Source organism: Diorhabda sublineata, chromosome 9, assembly GCF_026230105.1.
Source record: "Diorhabda sublineata isolate icDioSubl1.1 chromosome 9, icDioSubl1.1, whole genome shotgun sequence".
Taxonomy (NCBI): Eukaryota; Metazoa; Arthropoda; class Insecta; order Coleoptera; family Chrysomelidae; genus Diorhabda; species Diorhabda sublineata.
Window position 1 is genome coordinate 23,547,069 of NC_079482.1, and position 26,713 is coordinate 23,573,781.

The window sequence follows — 26,713 nt, forward strand, 5'->3', positions numbered from 1 at the left end:
ATTTTTAATTAAATTGGAATCTTTTTAATACCCAAATTATATTATCGTTAAATATCATCAGAGTAAATTCTATACAATTAAAGTTTTAAATCCGAACGACATCTTGAATTTTAATATTCTTTTTGACGTAGGCAAAGTACTATTCGAGTGATGAACGGCGTTGTCGTGCTTATCTCTATTATGATAATAATCATTTTAGAGATCGGTTGATTTGGTTATTACAAAAAAAAAAACGAAAATATTCTGAGTATAACTTATCGTCGAGCTAATTTCAACTTGATTCAATAGCAGAATTTTTAACTAATTCAGGACTCGTACGCCTTCTGGAAAAATCCTGAAATTTGGCCCTATAACCGGGAATTTTATTTTATATATTTGGATTTACCGTTTTTCTTAGCGCAACATGTTTTCCTTTTTTCTTTGTTAAGCTTTATTAACCCCTACCTTTGCCAGACCTGCTAAGTATAATACTGTTGCAGGATTTTCATAAAAAAGAAATTTGCTCAACATATATGTTTCCAAATCGTCTAGGATTTAGGTTTCTTCGAAGAAGAAAACAACTGCTTTCCTGGCATTACCATGACGAATATTGAATTACATCCCATATGAAGAACGTGATGTTCATCGACTTTTTTGTCGATATCAACATCCCTAATGGCTCGGAATTGCAAGTAAGGGGTTGTAACCACTGACTGGTTTCGACGTTATTACGTCTTATCAGAGTGGTATAACAAACTACCGTATTTGGTTCCTGTAGTTGAACATTCCCCTTCCAACTGCGAACCATTAGTCAATTAAAATTTAACCGCAGTTAAATGAATATGTGTCAAATACAAAGTACATTTAATATTTCAAAAATATGTTTACATTTCCAAATCGTCTTGATTTCAGGTCTCTTCTGTTATAAAATTAGATTTATATTCATAATTTTTGGAAAACAGATAAAAAATTTGTGTTTCGACTACTTTCAGAGGATGTAATTCAATATTTGTCGTGGTATTAGCCAGGAAAGTAGTTGTTTTCTCCTTTGAATTATAAAAATTCGAAATAATATAAGAGGTGGTGTGTAAAAAAAACCTTTGCAAAACTGTAAATGAATCACGTCGTAACAATAACTCGAGTTTTTCTGTGTGAACGAATAATTAATTTTTATTATTGTACACATATTTTGAGAAGCAGTAAAGCAAGTTTAAAAATTTGTCGACGAGTATCGTATTTGCTAAATAAATTATTGAATTCGTGAAGAAAGTTGTACGCGATGTATCTATGAGACTTGAAGGACTACTAAGAGGAAATTCCGGTTGCGTGTATCGCGAGTCTCGAGGCCGTTGCCGATGCGAGATATCGAAAGAAGAGACGGACCGGCTAGGGCTTTACGTAATTAGATGAAACCCCGAACTCGCGCTTCATCTTGCACTAGCGAAACGCCAAAACATCGCCAAAGAGGGGGCTTGAACCTGAGGAGAGAACGGAAACCGGTAAAACACTGTACGCGTATAAGAGAGGGAATCGGAAAAATAGTGGGGTCGGTGGAGCACGAGGGGAAATTGCGCAACTGACGACGACGACGCCGCCGCCGACGAGCAACTAACCTGCGCGCGGCGCAACACCGCGAATCGGCTTAGTTTCGCGATCCGACGACAGTCCCTCGCTGTTGCCTGATCGCTTAGCTTGCCGCCGAAAAGCTTCTCAGAATCAGTGTGTACTGTGTTCCGAGGCGTACATTGTATAGATATAATACATATTGTATATATATTATATATATGTTTATGCACTCTCTTTAAAATCTATTATTATTACTTCTTACTTATATTGTTGTTGAATAAGGCCTAAAATAACAGTTTCATCGAACCGAAGTGTTTAAATACATATTTTATTTTATTATACTTAGGTATACAAAAAAAAAAAAAATTGGACGACGCGACACGCACATTTTTTGACTAATCGTTTTCTCGAATTTATCCACGTTTTTGGAAATCTGTGAGATTGACTGTGCTTTTGTGACTTTGTTTGGATCGTTTCTGGGTTTGTAACCATAAACTACTATTTCAGGATATAATTCAGAAGTGAGTAAATCATTCTTTTAATCAAAATCCTCTTCGATATTATAACCATTGAATATGTGTATACGTACATGAAATTTTCAACTTTTCCTTGCCGGCTTCGAAACCAAAACACGTTTATTATATTTATATTTCTCCGATTAAATGTTGACCTATTTCAATTCAATTTTAGCGGAATTTGTTGAATATGCAGATAGCAACAAAAAACATAAAATACCGGATATGGTGACGAAATAAATTAATCGTGTTTATTTCCCTTTATAAAATCAAATCGAAATCATTTTGTATGTGTATGAGCGAAAACCACAATTTTGCTATGGTTGAATTCTTGATTTTTCGTTTATTTGTTTCTTATTTGATTGAAAAATTCTTATAAAATATGGCAAATAAAAAATTGTAGCCAGATTACCGTGAGGTGTATGCCCTTCTTTTACGATTTCAATCTTAGTTTTTCTCTATATTTTACATGCTATTTTCTTGTAGAATCTCAATTAATTAATGAATCAAAAAGTACTTCATGTACCATCAATTTCAATTTATGCCCAAATTAATAATTGTAAAGTACTGAAATGATGGAAAAATTGATTATATTTTAATTTTATTCAAGTTTAAATAATACAGTTATGTGACCTTTACTTTATTAATTTCCAAAGATATATAAATAAATATGAATTTCTTCTATTCATTCATTTTTACACTATTTTATGTATAGAACTTAATAATATATTTTTTAAAGAAAAGATTATTGACTAATTTCGGTCTTCGAATATAATATGACATCGATATATAGATATATGATATTATTTACTTCATATTTATCATAAAAAAATGTGTTGCAATCGTACAGGAAAATTTTTAATTTCAAATTCTAAGAACTTTTTAAATTGCACTCGTATCGGCATCAATTAGTCCAGTGAACAACTATAAAAATCTTAGAATCCAATCAGGACGCGTGGATTTGCGTATAATTTTAAAATTGAGTTTTAATTATCCTTAAATTCTAAATCTACCCTATGCCAATATGTGCATATTATTGTAAGCGGTGAAAACTACCCCTTATTGTCAAAATTCATTAAAATAAAAGTTAAATCATGTAGAAAGTTGAAAAAATATTTGGAAGATCAAAATAAAGACCGTATGATACTATTGATCTTTTCAACCCTTAATCAATGTATTTCAGCCCGTAAAACCAACCCCTCTTATGATAAAATTAAAAAAAAAACAACTATAGTACGTCAACTTTTTTAATTGATATCAAAGTGTTGTTTTTATTGTTTTCAACTCAAATTTTTCTTTTTCACAAAATGTCCACCCTTAAAATTCATTCCTTATCAATTTAACGTAAGTAATATTCTGATCTTTTTTAGTGCTTGATGATTATTTTGCATATTTTCATCCCTTAACACTACCACTGATGTAGAAAACAAAATTTTAAAAATTGTGAAGAGTGTGGTTTGAAAAGAATATTTTAATATAGTTTTTTCACGTATTTAATGTAATATATTGTATTTTGTGACACTTTAAATAAATTAACAAATTCATGTACAAAATATAAAAAATCATCATTATCACTATCAGTTTTTTCATCTTCGTCCTCTTCTTCATCAGTTATTGGAGAACTGTTGAAACAATTATTTGTTGAAACAATTTACCACAACATCCATTGCAAGTTGAGTTACAAAAAAGTCCAATTTTCTGGCACCGCATCTTTTTTTGAATGCCAGATACCATTTAATAATATTTGCAGGTCTTGAATGTTTTGTTGTTTGTTTTTTTACGTTCTTTAACAGTATCATATAACGTATCTACCAGCTTCTAAAATTTCTTCTATTTCGACAGTATTTCTGTGAAATGTGTCTGCCTGTTCTCCTAAATCTTGCCTTTTTTCCATTAATTGAAAAAACTTTCTTTTGCCCTTATTATAATGATGTTGTATCACAGCCGGTAAATGCATTTAAAAAAGAAATAAATCATAGGATTTCACAACTGTTACTTGAATACACCACTGAGGGAGAATTTTATTTACCTAATTTTGAAATTTGTCAATATGGCTATTTCAACTATTCGTCAATTTCTCCTTACCCTTGGTGCCATATCGGTTTTTTCACTATGTGTATGTACACACACACATTTAATCATAACTCGGTTTGTATTAGTTCTATAACAAAAAAAAAAAACAAAAGCTACGTACAAAGTTTTTGAGTTATTTGTGAAAAATCGATTGAAAATATGCTTTTTGTTACAAAATTTCAATCACGAATAAGTCAAAAAGTATTGATATTTCGAAAAAAACTCCAGAGTAATTTTCCAGTTGGGGTGGTATTAATCCACGGAGTAAAAGCACATATCGGAATAGGGTAGACTTTGCTTTTTAAGGTATTTACTATCCACTGTTAAAATTTCAAGGAAATCGATGCGTCTTGATGGAAATCTGAGGTAAAAACCATTGTTCACTGGACTATTTAATAAATTTTCCGGTTTCACTATATGTCAATGATTTATAACAATTCCATTTTTTTTGTATTTAGTCGTTCTAACAAACTTCTATAATTGTGTACGTTTTTGTTTTATTTTTTTTTTTATTATATTGATGACTTCTTGGTCTATTTTCTAAGTATCGAGTTATCTGTCCTACGTAAAAAGCATGGAAATTATCACAAGCAATCTCATATACATTATTTTACTTCTATTACTTTTTGTTTCATATTTTAGACTACCGATATCGTTTGTGACTTATTCCAATTTCATATTTATTTGAAAAATTTGCTAGTTATTAAGAAAATCATTGTATATATGGTTAGGAAAGTTGTTTTATACTTTCATGTGTGTGATCTGTTTTGTTTGTTAATTGATTTCAATATTTACCATCCTTTTTTTGAAATTTATTCATAATTCATCCTAGAAAATTATTTTCCTTCGAAGCAGTTTATTATTTTTAACTAGTTCATCCAAATTTGCTTTTTTAGAATGGCGCGGCTTTCCACGTTGTGTATCATTATTCTCCACTCTTTTATTTCTTTCACTATTTCCTTTTAACTCGCGGCCCTTCATACTTTTTCATGTCTTCATATATTTGGTATTCCCATTTGCATTTCGCCCTTCTTCTAGGCGTATACTCTATTGGTCTTCACTGATTTTTTTCTCTATAAGTCTTAATCATCTTCATATCCGTGATTTCAGATACTTTATCATGTCTTCTCCTTCTATCTGGTTCCTTATTTCGTAATTCATGTGTTATATATTCATTTTTCTTTCAGTTTCATCGATCGTAAGAATTTTTCTCAGTATTTGGCATATTTTTTTCTCGCCTTTCCATGTTAACTGATTATTAAGCAGCATACCTTATAGTCTTGTAGTTTATTACCAGTTTTAATTTCATCATTTGTCTATTTAACGTTATTTCGAATTTATTTGTTATTTGGGAACTATTTTCATTTTGGAATTGTTTCTAATAAATTTCAAAGTGGACCGCAGTTGGGCATGTATAAATCTTATTTCAGGATCTACTAGATCTATTAACCAAACTAATGATCAACATCCTTTTGTTTAGAGCATCTCGAAAAAATAAATAGATCAGAAAACCGAAGCTTAATCTACGTAGAAGAGACTTACTTAACAACCAATTGAATGAATTAAAATCTCGCGTTATATCAATTTCCGAACAATTAAAAATTGACGGCGTACTATTTTGAATCACTTGACGTTAAATTTCATATCAAACAAGCCGAAGCACTCACTGCCTCTTTTAATATTCCCTTGAGATGCATTCAAATAATGAAATGTACAAGTGGCAGCGTTAAATAGATTTGACATTAAATGTCAGTACAATCCCACTTAGACATGAAAAGAACAACAGCAAGTTTTGAAGAAAATACTAATTTCATTTGTAAACATTCCGGAATAGAGAACGAGGGAGTCGCTTTATTGTAAAAAAATTTTTCATTGATAACTCTGGTTGCTGGTATTCTTTTAAATTCAGCTGCCCATATTGACTTTCAACAACAAATATTTAATTGAAACTCGATTGATCTTATTCTATAAAAGTAAGTTGAATCTACGTAAAATTCGAGCACCTCTTGGTATTATATAAAAAAATCAAAATAGGCAGATGCGGAAATTCCTTTATGAAGTTTTCATCCAATGTAGGAGAAGCTAAAAACAGAAAATTCATTAGAGCGTTAATTTTGCCATGTTCTTGTCAAATCAATTTTTATTTTCTCTAAATAATCTCATATCCTGATACGAGGGCTGCTACTTATATTTTGAGATGGTATCAATACAATTTATCGTGCGTTTCAATCAAGTATCGAAGCATTTTTCCCATTTCGATTGAGGTACCTCCAAACGCATCAACTGCTTCTTCGAGTGTAGAAAAACGTTGATCTTCCAATTTATTTTCAACCTGCGGGAATGAGAAAAATCATACAAAGACTGTACAGCGGATAACACATCAATTCGATGTTCTGACTACTGGTTTTGTTTTAACTTAACTTAGAGAATGATTCGTTTTCTTCGATTGGTTTGCCGAACACTTCTGGCAAACAAAAACAAAAATTGACATACGTTGCTCTAATGAGACATGTAAAAACACGCGACCAGTTCTAAAAACTTCTGTTAGATTTGGCTCGTTTTGAAAGACCCATACAGTCGATTGTTATTCAGTTTCGGGTTCATGATTCTCACCTGTCAAGATCATATAGACTTGTTTTGAAGCAAATCGATTGATTTTTTCAGCATTTCATTCCAACAATGGACGATTCTCAAATTATGTAGTCTCCAACGCGACTAAATCTTTCTCACAGCCAAATGTACATGCAGTATTGAATGTATGTGAGTCAGAGTACGTTCACCATTATGTCAAATGTCAAACTTTATGATGGTGATGTCAGATTTGACAGATTCACATCAGTGTTGCCATATCTCAAAAGTTAGGTAGCAGATTTTTTTTAATAGAAATGTCATATTTAATTCGGTTGTTAATTGTTTGTGTAATATTGTGAAGTGTAATCATGTTTCTTAAAATAACAATGCAACTTGCTAGTAGCACTTTTTATTACCTTAAATTATTGAAGAATAACACTTATAAACAATTTATCAAAAGAGTTTGGAAATTATGTGTATAAATAAGCACGTATATGAATAATTGTTTATTACGTCATTTGCGTTGTTTACATTCTAAATTATTTTAACTGGTAGGTATTCGCCGTAAGTGCAATGATTAACAAGTTTTATTTAACAACCATAAAAAGAGTATTAATTCATTATCGGTTATTTATCGGTTTTCACTCATAGTTTTGCGAAATGTAAGTATCTTCAAAATGTCTCTATTATCAATCTGTCTTCTGTCTTTGCTCTTATGTATTGTTCTGTGAAAAAATATAAAAAAAAAGAATTTCCATGATAAAAAGATATTAATTAAACAATGAGTTACAATTTTTCTAAATATTTTGATATTGTTTAGATTGGTTCCGTTTAGTACAAAATAACAAAAAAATCTGCGAATAAGTATTAACTCAAAAATTTTCAGTTTCGTTAGGGGTCTCTCAAGTATTAAGTAACGCATTTTTTGAATATTTTTTCACCTCTCCGCCCCCCCATGTAACCCGTCGAAGCACCTAAAAGTTGCTAAAATAACTTTGCAGTAATATTAAATCGAACAAGATATTTCTAATTGGATTTAATAATAAACAATCACATATGATGTAACAAATATTTTCTTGAGTTTAAATTATGTTATAAAATGGGCTCAAAGTCCTAATAAACTTTTTTAACTTATCTATCATTCAATTACGCCGTTTTCCTGACTTAGCCCTCTTCTTAATGCCAGGACTCACTTGTCATACACCAATCCGATCCGTTTCCGGCCCAATTTTGCTCCAAAGAACGGATCGGTCCAAGACAGATTTATCTTTTATAAGCGTAATACGAAAAATAAAAATTACGACAATACAGTCGAGAAAATCTCCGTAAAACATTGAGGAAAAAGCTTGACAACTTGGAAGACTTTATTTTCCTAGTTTTCATATTTAAATAAAAAATCGATGATACGTAACGCGTTGTTCCAACCCCCCTCGCCCCTCTTTTACGAATCGTAACGTTTTATCAGATCCCCATCCCCCAAATTGTAAATTTACTTCAATAATGAGAACTTCTGGTATTGATTTTGTCATCTCCAACATTATCTTACTGAATTAAAGTGCTTCTTTTTGAACTCATCAACATTTTGGATCTGGGTCTGGATCTGGATCTGGAGGTCCCTTGCCATAATTTCCCACCATTTATCTATTGGATTGAGATCTGGCCATTAAAAATATTGATTCCGATATCTTTGAACGATTGTTTAGTACAGCGTACGGTATGATTCGATGCGTTATTCTACCGATAAATGATTGGCTCTACTTCCAACAAAATAATGAACTACAATATTCATTTTGCCGAATATATAATTAGTAATTTCCTCTTTTTTTAAAATCAGCCCGCACTATGATGCTGCCACTCCAATACGACCTTCTTGGCACAATTTTGTGATGAGAACTTCTGATTTTTTTTACCTCAATAACCTATATGGGAGTCCATTATAGGCCAAGTCTGTAGAACTTTTCTATTGGATTGAGATCTGGCCAATATGATGATGAAAGGTGACCAAATATAATTTTATTCCCTCTGTCCATAGCAGGACAACTACCTTAACTAATTCAGTGGTGGTTTAAATCTCTAATTATTGGCGGTTTTAAAATATTTCACATGGTGTTCTTTTGGTCACTTCAGCGAAACATTTTATTACATCCACGATTACTAGTTCAAAAATACAGCACTTTGTAATTTTATCTGGCAACCCTGTATATGTCACAATTCTAAGTATTATTTCAGAAAATTTCCTACAATTATTTAGAGAGTACTACCAAATAAGTACTACCGACAAGTATCCATAACAGTGATTTCAACTTTGTATTTAATTATGAATGAAAGCGAGACAAGAAGATAAATAAACGAGACAACGATGCGACTATTTATATTTTATGAGGTCATATTTATGGTATTTATAGTCACAGCACATTTATGATTTCCATTTGCATTATTCAACGTCTACAATGTAGTTAATTTCGAATAAAATCTGTGTAGCTTTATATTCATTCGTGGGTTTTTTTTCTCGTTCGTCGTCATCACACCTATTCTCAAATCCTGGGTATATGGATTTTACAAATTTTCACTCGGCATGAGATTAAATCTCCTTTGCCGTATACTAAAGATGATACATTTATCCGTGCTTTATTCCTCAGTAATTTCGGCTAGAAACGTTTTAAAAGGAATGCGTTTTGTTTTGTGATAGACCAGCTTATTGATTCATATATCCTGATTTGTAATTGGAATTCTCGCAGTCTCAACAAGCTTTACATAAAGTTTCAACTGGCTGCTTCGATCCATTTTATCAGAGTTCTCAATCAAATTGTTGTTCAAAAATGTATTGCGGTTTTACAAACAAGGATAAACACCATTACAAATAAAAAACAGTGTAGAGGCTGCACAGAGATGGGCACCCACCATATAACCCTGATCCAGCCACGTCCGACTAATTTTTGTTCGCAAAACTGAAAGCCTAGATAAGGTTAAACATTGGAAACTTTAGTCAGACGTCCTGAAAAGTGTTTGTGATTGTTTATGACCTTCCTTACTATGTGAGAGTGGACCTCTTTACATATTTCACTAGATATATCTTTGTCGTATCTTATTACATATTTTCTAACAAAATCTACTTTATATATTTCTATAATTATGTAATATGATCATTTCCGTAATTTTGAGATGCATTGAATTACTTGTTATATGTTTCTTTTGTTTTTGTAAAACTCTTTTAGCTTCATCGCTATCAGATCGTCTAAAGTTAAAGCACAACCTTTACCTACCTACTCCACGATTGGATTTGATTGAGGGCTCAATATTTTACAATGTAAAAAAATGTACAATCACTTGCCAATTGAAATCAAATTGATATCATATTTCCCGCATTCCGCAATAATTTTAAGGCATATTTACTGGAAAGTGCCTTTATGTGTGTTTTTTTTAGTTTTGAAAAGCTTTTGTATACAAATTGTAACAATTTTTCGATAATAAAGCATTTCTCTTTCTCTCTCAAAAAGTAAATTGTCTCGTTCGTCATTTTGTATCCTTCAATTAGCACTCAGAGTATAATGCTGCAACTACACGATGTTTGCGACAACATTTATCTTCCAACGTTGGCTGAACATTTTGGACGAAGGCTGAAACCTCACTTAAACTTACCTAAAGAATTGAAGACAGATATAAAAAATCATTCACGCGCAAATGTGTGTGGTTGTACAACAAGCGTTGGTTACAACTTCGTACCAATATTAGGTACTCCTTTGATGCGGGTCAAAAAATCGACTTTCCATAGTCAAGGTTCCAACGAAGCAAAACATTCATCGAATGACTACGACCACACAATGCGTCCAATCATATCAGCGCCCAACGTTGGAAACATTGGACGCATGATTTTACTATAAGTATTTTGCCATATATACAGATAGTTTTAACTCGTCGTGGGACACCCTGTATAGGAATTGATTGCAAAAAACCTGAGATTGCTACAAACTTCCTGTGAGCTGCCACAGACGGACGGACGAACCTACAAAACATTAGTGATAGCGATAATAAAAAATGCACTAAAAAATTGAATTTGTTTAGATTTACAATAAAAAGGGGAGTAGGTTCAACGATTAAACATTTTTTTTAAACATTTTTGCGTCAACGTTATAAATTTGTGTTGTAATTTTCGATTACCGCTGTTATCTAGCGAGAACATAATGAGGCCAGTACTTTCTCATAATTCTAATCGTTCATTACGGATTAAATTTTGTATTTAACGTTTATTTCGACGTTTATATTAATGTACAAAATAAATATAAATTGATAACAATAATTTATTTAGAAAAAATTACTTCATGGAAAGTACATCTATTATCAAACCAAACCAAAATAATCATAAAAACGACTTGTCTGAGATCAAGATAAGTGATAAGTTTACGTATTACGTATAATGTCAATAAAATGTGTAATTTATTGTGTTTCATATAAATTATTAATACTTATAAAAGTCTTACTCCTACTTAGTGAACGTATTATTAAGAAAATTAAGTAGGTATGAAATAAGGTGTTTCGATATTCGGCTAAAAACACTTTACGGTTAATAGTCCTCCACAATTGATGAAAATTGAAATAGGATTTAAATTTTTTCAATTTCTTATTTCTTAGACCTTTTCATATATTAATGCTTCTAAATGTTCTTGATTTTAGGTCTCTTCTGTTTTAAAATTTCTGTTTGGGTATCTATCCAACTATTAGATTGTGAATTTAGACGTTTAGCTATTCAAAAACCAAAAACTGCATTAAAAGAAATTAATTATCCAGAAAAAATGATAAATAACATATTCAAACAGAAAACAGAAAAACAGAAACGAAACATCAAAACATAAAACATTTTTCCTTACCATATGTACAATGACTTTCCCAACGACTATCAAATTATTTTAATAAATATCTTATTATAAGTCATAAAGCGCATTATACATTATCCAAATATTTTACTAAATTAAAATTTGAAACACCAAAAGACAAAGTAATATTATATATCGAGTGCCTCATTGTACTCATTGTGACGCTGTCTACATAGGACAGACATCTCAGTATTTAAAAAATAGACTAAGAGGTCATCAATAGGAAAAAAAAATAAACGAACCATGGAATATCAAAAAAACATAAATTCAATTATAAAGATTCAAAAATTCTTTAAACGAAATTCATAAGAACGAAAAAGCTATAAATGATAGAAAAGACCTAAATAATTTAAATAAAATTTATAGCTCTATTTTGTAAATTCTAATAAAACTACAAATAATTTGATTGATTACGTGCTGATATATATTTGAGATGTAAGGACTAAGAAAAAACAAATTTTTCTTATTAGAACAAATTTCTATTTTAATTTGATAAATACGCAAATTGTCATTGTCAATATCATATTTTGATAAAGACTGAAGTCGAAACGTAAATTTTTTATCAATCTTTCAAAAATTATTAAAGAAAAACTAATTTTAAAACAGAAGAGACCAAAAATCAAGAACATCTAGAAACATTAATATATTCATATTAAACAACGCATATAGGCCGCGCCGGCCCTTGACTTCAAAGTATTCTTCATACGAGGATGCTACTTAAGTTTTAAGATAGGCAAATAAAAAATTGTATATACAAGGGGGTACCCAAAAATAACCGGAATTATTTTTTAAATGCTATATATTTACAAAACAACTTTACTCTCCATTACAAGTAATACATTTGGCCCAGCAGTGCTTCCACTGTTCGAAACATTATTTGAACTCATCTTTAGAGATGACTGCAAGCTCCTGTCTCGTTCTTTTCTTGATGTCTTCGATGTTTTTAAATTGCCGTACTTTCTTGCCCCTTTTCATACGTCGAAACAATAAAAAGTCGCACGGATCCAGGTCAGGCGAGTGTACAGGTGCGTTGTCATGGTGAAAGAACCAGTCACCTGTTTGCTGAACCGATCTCCAAGGTATTCCACTGATTCCAGACAGTTGATCAATTGTCTGTGCGCACAAGCTCTCGAATTCTTTCAACATTTTCATCGATTCGGGCAGTTGATGGACGTCCAGAGCGAGGTTTGTCATCAATCGACATGTCGCCATTTTTAAATCGAGAAAACCACTCATACGCTTGAGTTTTCCCCATAGCATCATCTTTGTAAGCAGTTTTCAACGTTAAAACAGTTTCAGCAGCGTTTTTACCGAGTAGAAAACAGAATTTCACAGCAGCAGTGAAACAGCACTAGCAAAAACGACGACGAGTTGCGCTAGGTAGGCTTTAGCGGCAGAAATCAGTACTACAACAGCTCCACCCATGGCAATGCTATTCCGGTTACTTTTGGGTACCTCCTCGTAGTTGTCTATTGAGGTACCCCCAAAACATGTGAGTTGATCGCATCAACCGCTTCTTCAGGTGTAATTTTGAGCTGAAGGAATAAGAAGAAATCATGGACTAATCAAATCGATACTTTGACTGTAAGAAAAAGTTTTTGTTTAAACTGAGAGCTTGCATTGTCATACTGTATGTTTCAATCTCTCTATATCAGTTTACACGGTAGCTCGAGATGGTGCTCTGTAGGTTTAATCCACGTCGAAAGTCATCGTATGAAAATATTCGTGGTTTAAATCCATTTTTTGACCAAGATTAATGTTTCAATAATCTGTAAACAATTCAAATAGCACTCGTATGACAACACGTTCTGAGTACGTTCACCATTGAAAATGTCAAACTTTATGATTGCAATATCAGATTTGACATATTCATTCAGTGTTGCCATATCTCATAGCAACCCTCATATATATTTTCAACCATTGACGCAGGTGGACGAACTGAGCGCGAACAATCTTCAAGCTTCAGAGCTGTGCCGTTTACTCTTCAACTGCGTCTTCCTCTTCAATTTCACATATTTCCCTTGCAGCAACTTTTGTTTCTAGTATGTTAGAACAATACAGAAATTTTATATTTATCGTACTCCGTACTGCTTCGTCAATAAACAAATTTTTCACAAATGAAAACCGACATTATTTATGAGACAACCTCTGTAAAACTATCCAACTAGTTGTCGTTAATACTATAAAGTTGACGGGTAGTATAAATAGAAAAGTTTGTTTTAAAATTAAACATTCACCTTTCGTCGTGTTGCTCCTGGTCAAAATGTTACAATTTTAATTTTTTTCATGTGTGTGATACTAAATTTAGGAAATTCCGTTACATTGTCGCATACAAGTCAAGTTAATGAAAGTCGTTCAACCAAATGGATACCGAGTTTCTATAAAGATTGTTTATACTCCTAAAGCAACATGCTAAAATATTTATGTTTGCTATAAATATACCTATTCGTTGAAATATTCAGCTGAAAGCATTTATCTATTTACGTTTTACAAATTCCACGGGAAATTTTTGAAACGTTAATTTTTAATATGCAGGACTGACAAATTTCAGACTTTAGTGCTTTTCATGACGATACTCGAATTCTAAATTAAATCTATGAACCCTACTTTTAAAAAAGTTAATTTTTTGTTACTTTTTCAACAAAAATTAACTTAACCATATTTATCTTAAGTTACTGGAACTTACATTTCCAGGTTGTAATTGGTAACAGTTAAAAATGTCTTTTGGCATTCCAAAGTATGTTCGAAAATATTTGGAACTAATTAACTGGATTTTCATCTAGAACCCGAAAGCCAAATCATTATACCCGATCGATACTCTAGCGGGACGCTTCCTAGAGGCTCTCGATACGAGTGTAGGCGACAGGAATGCTACCCAACCACAATTTCGATTCGTTCAATTGCTCTACTACAAAATGGACGTGATTGAAGTGACTGTTTATACCGGAAACGAATTTAATTGAAGCTTTCTCGTTCTCAGGTGCTCTCTAAATGTCGCCAACTATGAATTTTCTTAGATCTGAACTCCTGAGGACTTACAATATAATACAACAAGAAAATTATTTATTCCACTTTATAAGAAGTAAAAAAATTGTATCTATACTCAATTTTCAATCAATCAACGTCGCCTTTTCTCGTATAACCTCGTGGAAAGTGTGAATCGGGATTTAGAGCTTAGTAGCATGTCTGTTCATAGAAGAAAAGCATCTCGCCGTCATATAAGGTTTATATGAACCTGTCATATAGGTCCTCATGGATCCATATCTGCTAGAATTATTACTGGAATGCGAGACTGTCAGATAGAGTGTAGGGTGGTGATAGGGTACTGAAAACTTAAGACTACACATGTTAATTTAGCATAGATCATAGATGTGGTTTTCCGTGCTTGGTGTTTTACAATGATGATTCAGAAACTAAGGGCTAATGTAGGAGAGTATGTATATGGTCTTTTAGTCCAGTTGACCCTACCACAGAACTTCTATCCATCATTGTTTCAAAAAGAAAAATGCAGTGCATGATAATGAATCGGCAGATCAACTGACAAGAGGTTGAGAAATAACTACCATCATTACAGCGGTTTCTAAACCAGTTGAGGAATAGCAGCAAATGTGGAAGTTGTCATTCTTCTCATAGTCGGCGAACTGGACCAAAAATACTCTATCTCCCAAATAGACTTACTAACGGAACATTGATCATCTGTGGACATGGTTCCTAATGATACCTGTCGCTTCTGCTAAGAAGGTACTAAGACAGTTGCAAAGGAGAAAGAAGATCCTCGGGTTGTTTTCGATTTGGATGGGGACACATTGTTTATTTGGGATGAAGGATGTATTATATTTAATTCCTCGTTATATTGCATTTAGGATGGTTGAGCTATGTAAAGAATAGAATGAAAAGAGCGAAAAAAGAAACATGAAGAAAAGAAAGGTGAGTAGTCGGTTTGAAACCGCAGAAAACCTGCAACACCGATGATAATAGCAACGAGGAAGGTAGTTATATTTATTGAGACCTTGGTACTGGAATGGTAAACTGTCCGTACAAAAGATTGTCTTCGCCGCATCTCTGATGTAAACCAATTTGCTAACGCAACAAAACTATTATACTGTGAAGGGAATGGTTCTAATATAAAGAATAAGATAGAAGACTCTATAGGCGAGATGTACGGTACTATGTTTGATTATAATGTGTAATGCCTCCACCCACTCATTTTTAATAATCATTTGAATGAATTAAATCAGAATAGTGGGTTTTGCTCAATATTTTCTATCCTTTACATTATTCTGTTATTCATGTCATTTGATGCGTCTCATTTTACAAGGTCAAATTAGTAATTGAACACAGTTGGACTCACCAAATCTATTCGTCGGACTGAGTAATTTTTTTTTATTTTAAATGAACATCCTTGAATCAATACAGCGTCGTGTCTTGAGATGTTGCATCAAATTTTCTAGTTTATTTTAAAAATATTTTTAAAACGGGCGATGAAAAATTTCAATCGCCCGTTCGTTTTTCCGAATTCGTCTGAATGTTGTTTGATTCCATCTATTTATAACCACACTGGAATCCCAGTTGTTTATACTGTATTCAAAAACTTGACAGTGAACGAGAGTAAATAAAAAATGCTTTAAAACAAACATTTTCAATTATTCAAATACGAAGCGGCCTCACAACAAGAAAAAATATCAAAGAGAATTACGGGATACATTTTTATTCAATTCAATTCAATTAATCAACTTTACATGGTCCATCAAGATCCATGGAGAAATTGATAAAACTAAAATATATGATAAAATGAGAAAATTTATTGTATGGCAACACTGATGTGAATACGTCAAATCTGACACTGCTATCATAAAATAGTTTTCAGATAATTGGGACTTTCATCTTTGTCAAAAATTGGACTTAAATCATCAAACATTTTCGACGTGTATTAAACCAACGCATTTTAGTTTTCATTTTCTCTACACAGGGCCACCTAATGGTGACCTCGTACATAAGATACCATCTTTCCAGTATGTCATATGATCTTCGAGAATTTTTGTATGCGACAAATCTTTTAAATGCAGGTATTTAATCACCGCACGTTGCTTGACACGTTCCGTTTCAACGGGTTCAGATTTATCAGTGTCTAGTGTTAGTCTGTACATAATAGGTTACAATGTTTCGATTTAAAAATTGATCAAGGGCAGAACAAACTGTTCGGTAAGCCACGCCAAGGCGTTCCGTTTTTCCTTACTTGAGCGAAGGTTGTCCACTCTATTTGCTTTTCGATGTATTTGCCATTGTTAAATTAAATCTAGATCGTTATCTATATCTATTTCCGTACAAATGTTTTAATATTTTTTCTCCCAGCATTTTACGATAGACTTCAATGTATTCAATTGATGATAAAAAATTAAATTATTATATATCAGTAAATAAATCAAGAAATATTTACATAACGACTAGGTAGTTTCTTGGCGCCACCAATAACAATCGAAATATTTAACCGGTTTGCCTTTGACATTACCACTCCTATAACGTATGACCTCATATAACCCAACTTGTTATTCAACTAATTATTTCCATTTTCTGATGAATAATACTTTCTTATTTTTTTCAGGTAAGTTTTTATAACTGAAGCGAGAAAGTTAAGCCTGTTTTTAGATTTGGTAAGAATTTCATTTGGAAACAAACAAACAATATTCATTTCCACTTTTTTAAAATTTGTTCCACTTCTTTGGAGCCGGTGCTCTCTTTTTAAGTTCATGGTTGTTTTGTTTCGGGTGCGAACTGTCTTATTTCTGTCAAACATTGCCAAACACTCGACGGAAACATCTCCATGGGGCTGTTTTTGTTCCATTGTGAGCAAACACGGCAACCATTTTGCGCACAGTCTTCTCATGTCCAAATTTTCATTTAATATGCGATGTACTGCACTTTTTGAGTCTTCTAGCACGCGCACTTTCACTCGACGATCATTCAGTACCGCTTTGTGGATTGTCTTCAACATTTCTAGAGTCGTCACCTCATTTGGTCGATCACTGTGATGAAGGTGGTACGGCCTCTGCTTCTTTCTAATACGGTGGTGTTTTTCAAGCATACTACCGCCATACCCTCACTTTTTTTCATTTCCCTTGCATCTTCTTCTATTTGTCTTTTTCTATTTGTTATAAAAATGATAGAAAATGAATTGAAAGTCAATGTCATTAATAATTTAATCGACGCGGGTTATTCTCTATTCAAAAACGTGTCTCTACATAACGATTAGTTCCTAAATACAAAAAGAATATTTCACATTTAGAAATTCAATATGGATTTAAACATAAAATAATTACATTATGTTATAAAGACTCGGCGACTCGTTAAAAGGCAACAAATTGGGTTTATTATGTAATTAAATAAGTTAATATTGCGCGTCGACGTATAGGTCTATTTATAGTGGTGATTTTTTTTTTCACAAAATGGCGACAGTGGCTGTAAATTTAGCCGAGAACGATTTATCTAATTACATCATAGATCCGACCTTGGTTGCCACCAGAATACAAATAATGCTAATTGGTGATTCATCTTCTAGTTCATAACCTTAATTCGATTGTATCAATTCATAGTCTGAGCAATGTTTATCAATTATATAATCGTTCGATAGTGTGCGTGTTATCGAAATTAGTTGGAAAAATTTATTTCTCATACTATAACGTCGGCTGGGGTTGTTTTACCACACTTACTATGTTTACTTCTAGTCAAACTTCCAATCAACCTACAGTTTCTCGCTTTTTATGATGACAAGCACAAGTCGTCGATCATCTTTTCCGCCGATTCTGGAATGTTTTGGTCAATGTTTCACAATATTTGTTTGTGAGTTTATTGTCGACCCAGGTACCATAAACTAGATGATCCCAAACACAGTCCCATAACCTTTTCTATAGACTACGCTTGTTTGAATATCTTGGCTGACTGTGAACCTTGGGAGATTTTTGTTTTGTTTCTTGTCTGTCAGCATCTGGGATCTGGGGGAACCAACGAGCACTTACCTTGCGTTAACCAAACGTTTCTGTTCTTTGAGTTCTGTCATGGAAGACTTCAGGAAAGCGTTCAACAAGTTCATTCACGGACAGTGTCCCTCCGATCTTTGAGCAGATCATTTACAAAAACATCCGAAACCGGCGATCTTCCAGTGCATGGTGAGCTTTACACTATTTGTGAACGTGCTGAATGAACATGTACTCTTCTTCATAAACCTCAGTCAGTTGTCTATGAATCTCCATGGGCGGTAAGTTTCTTTCGTGGAGATAGCGGCTAGAATCTCGCATTTGGCGCAAACGACGATCAATATTTCTATCTTTGACAGTTGCCAAGCGAACACTAACTGATGTAGCGAATCGTGGACGCGCATTTAGTTTAGTAAATTACCTCGAGAGCTCTTTGGAAACTATACTATTGGCACAACCCTGTTAGATACTTTATTTTTGTCAACTGCTATATTTGATTTAGTAAGATATTATTGTGGTTTGTACCACATTTTGTAGTATCAGTAGTGGTTTTCCTGAAAACTTAATTGTTGGTCTGATTCTCTTTCTGATATTCATTAAACAGATATATCTCGATCTAGTGGAACTCCTTGTTCCACTTTAACATTCCATGAACATGTTCTCTCACCAGATTCATGCGCTAATTCCGAACGTGTTCTGAATACGTCCAACGTATCCTCTGAGATTGGTAAGGATTTTAAATCTAGAGCATGTGCATTCATCCTTTTTGTGATATTTACCACGAAATAACCTCTAACCTATATTGTCTTCTACTTAATTGTATCTAAAAAAATGTGGTAGTTGACTTTATACTTAAAAATATCAAGAATTAACCTCCGGCCGATTAATTAATACATCTTATTCTCCTAGTTATTTCAAATTTTATAAGTTCATAAATCGTTCGTGGATAAATTTATGTTCAGAACAAATTCTGAACGAAACATGCGCATCTGACACGTCCAGAAGATATACATTCGGAATATGTCCAAGAGGTACTTCAAAATCACTTGTTCTCAATTGTTTACGCCTCAAATATTATTTTGTAGACAACGTCAATTTGGTCATTGGTACTCGGAAACTACTGTTGAATATTTATCACTCAATAATAATCTAATTGAAATTGTTAGGTTAAGTTTCAGAATTTTAAAGGCACATTTGTCTATATATAAATTTTTGTATTCCAATTAATTTGGTATACAACTATTAATATTACAACTCAAAATACGTATTATAATTTTTCTAATAAATTATTGTAATCAATATGTACAACATATTACTAATCTCATTTAGACTAAGATCGTTATAATTAATCAACTGATGATTCTAAAATCGCATCGTTTATCCATTAATTATTATACCCGCTTAATTCAATTACATATGGAACTTGTTTTTGTAGCCTTGACTAAATAATTTCTAATTTGTAATTCGATATTGCTGTTTTTTAAATCAATTCATCAGTTGCAGCATCTTTAAAATGCACACCGTAAGCGTCTATAATTAAGTTTTTCCTCACTATATGATTAAATTTTTTGAAATATTTTAATGCATATGTTGGGTAATAAAAATTAGAGTATGAGATATAATGATTGAAGGAAAACCACGAATTAAATGGTTATTATTGAGGATATCTTCTCTTGTTAGTATTGAATATAAAATTTAAAAAAAAAAATGGAAAAAAGAATCACGTGTTTCAAAAAGAATTTATTAATTCATGATTCGTCGCGACATTATTCAGAAAAGTAGTTTTTCTAAGAAAGATCAGACCACGTATTGTTCAAAATTGAAAACCAGATCAAATATGAAAATTTTTTCCATTCCGATTGAGGTACTACCAAAAATGCGTTTGAACGTATCTCCAGCTTCTTCGGGTGTAGAAAAAAGTTCATCTCGCAATTTGTTTTCAACCTGCAGGAATGAGAAAAATCATTTGGTGCCAAACGAGGACTGTACGGCTGATAACTCATCGATTCGATGTTTTGACTTTGACCAAAACGTTTTTATTTGAATTGAGTGATAAAGAACGATTGATTTAACCGTTTTTTTGACCAGTTTTGGTGTACCATTCAAATTTGACCGTTCTACGGTGGCGCCATGACCATGAACTTTTGAAGCACCGCGATTGAATTGTTTCCTTATTTCTTTGCACCAATTGACACGAGCTTTTTTTGACAGATTGTCAAATTATACGATGTTATATTTCAAGTGAAACTAATGCCCAAGTATGCAACAATCTCACATTATGTCACATGAAGATCTTGCAATATCAGTTTACGCACAGCATCGATGTTTTCTGGCACAACAGCCGATTTTGGACGCCCTTCACGAAATTAATCCTGTAGCGTAGTAAGACCAATATTGAATTCGGAAAACACGGTTGCTCGAGATGGTGCTTCATCACCAAAAGTCGAAGCGAATTGTTCGGCGCAGTGTTGTTTGTTTAATCCACGTCGAACATGAATGTTTCAAGTATATGCGAACAACTCGTTTAACAACACGTTTTGAGTACGTTCACCATTAATAATGTCAACCTTTATGATGGCAATGTCATATTTGACATATTCATATCAGTGTTACCATATCTCAAAACTTAAGTGGCATCACTCGTATAATGTTTGTAACGCTGTTTACATAGGACAGACATCTCAGTTTATAGAAAATAGTCTAAAAAGTCACCACTACGATAAAAATAATAAAACCGCATTAACAAAACATGAAATATCAAAAAAACGTACATTTGCTACATATTTTTGAAATAAAACAAGTGAGGTAAAATTACTTTCTGTGGTTAAAATAGATTTTTATTTTGATATTCATGTTGTAGGCGATGTATTGATTAATATAATTATGCAAGTTATCAACAAGTCATATATTAATAAAGACCGAAATAGATAAATCGTTAACGTGTTTTAAAAATTAATTTTAATTTAGAAGAAACCTAAAATCAAGACAATTCAGCAACATATAGATTATACGATTTGTCATTTGAAAAATATTAAATGAAAATATGAAATCCGGCTGTATAATTGAACTGTATTATCATTGCGTGCATCCACACGATATTGCTTTGAAAACAAAAGTTCATGAATATTGACATATATGATAGATATTATCATAGTTCCAATTTCCCTAGCAATATCTGCAAATTTACCCTCAACGTGTGTTATTTACCCTTTATCTGGGAGCAGTGTCGCGTGTAACTCGATCGAAATTATCGCTAAAAAAATTGCGATAAAACACGTGATGTAATATTTCTGTGGGGTGACTCCGCTATACATAGGGTGCATTTCTAACGTCGATAGCAAATTATTAACTAATCGTTAATGTTTTTGTAATAATTAAAATAAATAATATCTTTGTCTCTTTTCTGCGATATCTGAGGTTTCCTTTATAAGATTTAAAGTAATTTATCTTCAATTTGTAAATTTTGTAATTCCATTGATCCCATTGATCAAAAACTACGGAACAAGAAAATTTTTTTTTAAATTATAATCATTAAAATTTCCCATTAACTATTGGTTCTGTTGCTGTTTCGATTTTTAGATTGTTTGTGAATATTGAATCTAATGAATGATGCCTTAAGTGTTGTATGGCGTGTTTTATGAGTTATAAAACACCAAAGTTTTATAGACCTCTATAAAAAGCGTTAAGCAATTGCATTACAACCTTATATTGATTATGAATAAAATACGTTTTATATAATATAAATATGATATCGAACAATTTTTTACGAAAATCGTCTCGCTGGAACAGTTTTCTTCAATGTGTGTGAATTAATGTAGCAGGAATTTTTTTTGTAAAAGCTCAACTCTGGTGTTCCGAGTTTACAAATAAGTATATGTACAGAATGCGTCAGTCAATCTGTACGGCACGTTTGGAATGGCTGAGAATACACAAAAAGTAGTCAAAACAACACCGAAATTTGCTGAAAAATCAGTAACTGTATTCATTTTGTTGTTAATCGCAATCAGCCAGTGTCTAATGTAAATTCAGTACAGATAAATTTTTAAAATATCGGTGAAAAAACAAGCAGTACGTGATCCGTTCAAACTCCTAAGAACCCTCACAAAGTTATTCAGTCTTTTAACGAAAACAACGATTTTGCTGCCCTGAGGAAATTCTGCCAAACGTTAAGGAAAATGAGGACCTCTGGATAAATGACGTGGCGCATTTTCATCTTTCGGAATTTGTGAACGAACACAACTTAGGTACAGATTTCATGACGTGAAGGACAATTTCAGAAATCGCCTGCAAGAATGTATTAATTGGAAAGGGCGCTATCTATCCGGTGTTATTTTTAAACGTCGATTTATTAGGCTTACCTTTAGTCTATGCTTTTTAATAAACAATCAGATTATAACAATAAAATCTTGAAAAATGCTTCCGTTTGTGTTTCCCAGTCATTTCGAAAATGCAGGATTGTCTGTCGCAGCCTATACTAATCGTGGAAATATGCTAAAAATCTAATACTAATATTGTATTTTTTTTTTTTTTTTGGTAAATTTGGTGAAAACCTACCTTTTTATGTCCAAAATACAGTGTAATTCATTTATTTGGCAATATTTATATTTTTCATTTTATTTTTACTGTCAAAAGATTTTTGTTCTAAATTTTAATAAATACCTAAAAATTTTACATTGTGATTGAAGAAAATCTCCGGATTTCAATTTTTAATCGTTTTTTTTTTGCCTTTTCTAATAAATTTATCATGGTGATGATAAAATCAGAAAGTAGCGATTTCACGAACAAAAAACTCACCGTCTATTTTGAAAAAAGCTGATATTTTGACTAGAGAATTTTCGTTTGAAATTTTGGGTGCTTTTTTAGATATTCAAATAGTCAAAATTAGGTGGAAAAATAAATACTTCAAATCAAATGACTTGAAGCTAAGTTTCCATCAAATTTCGTATAAAAATAATGTTTTTGTAAAAGAAAAATGAAAATCCAAAAAATTTTTCTCATAAATTTTGGGGTTATGTGAAAAAAGTATAAACACAAAAGTTGTAGATCTCTTTTTTACCTATTAACTTTTTTCTATAGGAAATCTATAGTTTCGCCGGGAATCAAGATAAACCGTTTTTTACCCTTTTAAACTCACCCCCTTCCTCATCTCGATCTCAGATCGCTCGTAAATTATATTTTCTCTTATTTTTTTTTTATTCATTTTTTATCTTTTTCAAGTCTTCTCCCCTTGTCTATAAATACTGTCCTTCTGATAATTCTAAAAACCGTTAGGGTTACCATTTCAATACTTCCGCTGGTGATTCATACTAATAGTAGTAATGGCTAATTTTGAGCCATGTCATCACGTGCATGCATTTCGCGTGTTTCGCAATTATTTTGAAAAATATATGCACTGCGGTATGTTTCCCCTTGGTCCCTACGAAGTATCATTCCCAAAATGCATAATTAATATCAAATGCGATTTTCGCATGCGATTTCAACGTAAGCTTCGTGCCAGCTATTTCTGACAAAATATTTGCTTACAAAGGGCGATTCTCTTCAGCGAGGTTCGTATTAGTATTTACCCGATACCGCATTTTCAATGGTTTCCCAACAATCGCAAATTTAATTTATTCAACGCGTTAAATTAGCGAAAGCGGGATAAATTATATCTGATCTGATCTTTGTACACATTAACAATACTATGTCTGTCGTGGTTAAATACAATATTTATAAGGAATTATTACAAAAATCACTTTTTACACATAGTTGTCTATAATTTCCTTCAGGAAAAGTCCGATATCTTGATATTACTATTAATATAACAGCGGAGTGTGTAGTTGTATAAATTATTTTGAATTCAGTCCTACACATGAAATTTCTCTATTGTTAATACAGTAATTGTTGACATTCTAAACCATTTCAGAATGTCAAATTTCTATCGAAATATTTATCGCATTTATCTATGAAGCAAATATATTCATTCGTATTAATATTTAATTCGAATAAATACGTGCAATTAAGAAAATTTAAACAGAAGATACTTGATTTTCGAAATATGGCAACACTGATGAGAATATGTCAAATTTGACATTTCCTTCGTAAAGTTTGACATTTTCAATAGTGAACGTGCTCAGAACGAACTATTTGAGTTGTTTATATATATTTGAAACATTCATCTTGGTAAATGTTGACTGTACGGCGGATAACCCATCAATTCAATGTTCTGACTGTTCAAAAACGTTATTGTTTGAACTGTGAGAGATGATTCATCTTCTGCCATTGGTTTCCTTGATATTTTCCAATACTTTTGGTAAAGAAACAAAACTGACCGTTTTACGATGCTCTAATGGGACTGTTGCAATATGTCCGATTATTTAGAAAAAACAGGCGACCATTTGCTTGAAGTGTTTCGTGCGCGAAAAACTCTTGTTGAATATGGAAAGTCTTGAAAGATTCATACATTCCAATTTTGTTTAATTCCGGGTATTTATGCCTAGTATCCAACGCGAAAGAATCATTTTTAGCCGCAGCATCAATGTTTTCTGATTTTGGACGACCACCACGAAATTCATCCAACAAAACACGGGGTGAATCTAGAGAATGCTTCATGTGCATACCGTACTGGTTTAATTCACGTCATAGAAGCTCAACAAACGAAAATGTCACGATTTAATTCCATTTTTTAATCAAAATGTAAACAACTCAAACAGCACTTGTACGACAACACGTTCTGATTACGTTCACCATTAAAAATGTAAAACGTTATGGTGGCAATGTCAAATTTGACATATTCACATCAGTGTTGCCAAATCTCAAAACTTAAGTAGTAACCTTGTAATGGAAACAATAACTGAGGTAGTCAAAGATAATGCCATGACTTGAGTATTTGAAAAAATGGAAGATTTCGTAGAAGAAAAAGGAAAAGGTTATTTTTCAGGAAATGATGCACTGGAATTATGAATCGAAAAGAATACAAAAGTTTCTTACTTCGAGGAACGGTTAGAATTTGTTTGTTCAATAATAACAACAAGGTACTTCGAACAGATCAACTCATTCTCCTTATTGAGGTTAAGATATATATATTTTTTTTTCATTAAACCAAGCGTCTTGTTGTAAGACCGTATATCAATAAAAATTCCCCTTGCGTCGAATATTTCGAAAGATAAATCGAGTGAAGTATATACTGTATGACTCGTTTTGAATAATCGTCCCTCGAAAACGGAAAGTAATTAGATTTGTGCATCCGGGGTAGCAGAATCGCGACGACGATGTCAGCCGGTGCGTCGGCACGTCCATCCGTCCATCTAGTCTCTACTATCTGCTTCCATCATGTCACTGAACGAGCTCATATCATTTTTAAATGTCACCGGGGTATATCACCCTGTGCCGTTTAAAGCACCGGCCATCTTGGATTCTCCGACATTTTGTAATTAATGAATAAAAGCCAAACGAAATACTAAAAATTGCGATGAAGGTTTCGGTCATTATTAACTGTTAGTTGATTTATGACCAAAACAAATTATTAAAACTAAGTTATAGAGTAGATTTAAAAGAAAATATAATTCAGTTCATTGTTTGGTGTTTCTCTAATTCAAATGACAAGATTTCATCTATTTCAATGAAGAGATTATTTAGAAAAACAACGAAGCCATATCCAATTATCAATAGTTGTTTCAATTTATGTATCTCAAAACTTAAGTTGGAACTTTCCTACAAATAAATTACCTTGATTGGCATTCAAATTAATCGCCATCGAAGGTACGTAAGAAACTTTGAACAACGTTCATAAAGATCTTGAAAATTCCTCTTTAAAAATAGATCGCAGAACAAATGTCACACGTCTTTGGATATTTAGTAAAAATTTTTCGCATTCAAACCCTCCAACGGTTCCAGAATTATATTTTATCATTTCATTTTATCTCATCGTATGCAATTTATATTTAGTAAAGTTATTTTTGAAATATAGCAGATTCTTTAATACGCAACTACATACTTTATCAATAAAAGGACTTGCATTCTTATTTGATATATCGATGTATTTAAGTGGGTATTCAACATCGTAAAGTTCTTATCTTTAAAAGTAAATGTGTTTGTCAATAAAAGATATCAACGAAATATGTTTTACTATGATCCTAATTTTATTTTTCCGAATATTTATGATTACGTACATATAGGGTGTCCATAA

General features: G+C 32.3%; 1 protein-coding gene across 21 annotated transcripts in view; it reads left to right on the forward strand.

Annotated features, from left to right (window-relative positions):
- The window catches only part of LOC130448898 (protein muscleblind), a 584,866-nt gene that overhangs the window by 41,800 nt on the left and 516,353 nt on the right, over positions 1-26,713 (forward strand). For 7 of the 21 annotated variants that reach the window (XR_008910393.1, XR_008910390.1, XM_056786474.1 and 4 more), the window contains exon 1: positions 1,640-2,066. The exons of 11 other annotated variants lie outside the window; for them this stretch is intronic. The gene's annotated coding sequence lies outside the window, so the exon portion shown is untranslated. Of the gene's footprint in view, positions 1-1,563; positions 2,067-26,713 lie in introns of those variants that run through there. 3 more of the 21 variants (XR_008910394.1, XM_056786484.1, XM_056786479.1) reach the window with 3 other exon arrangements.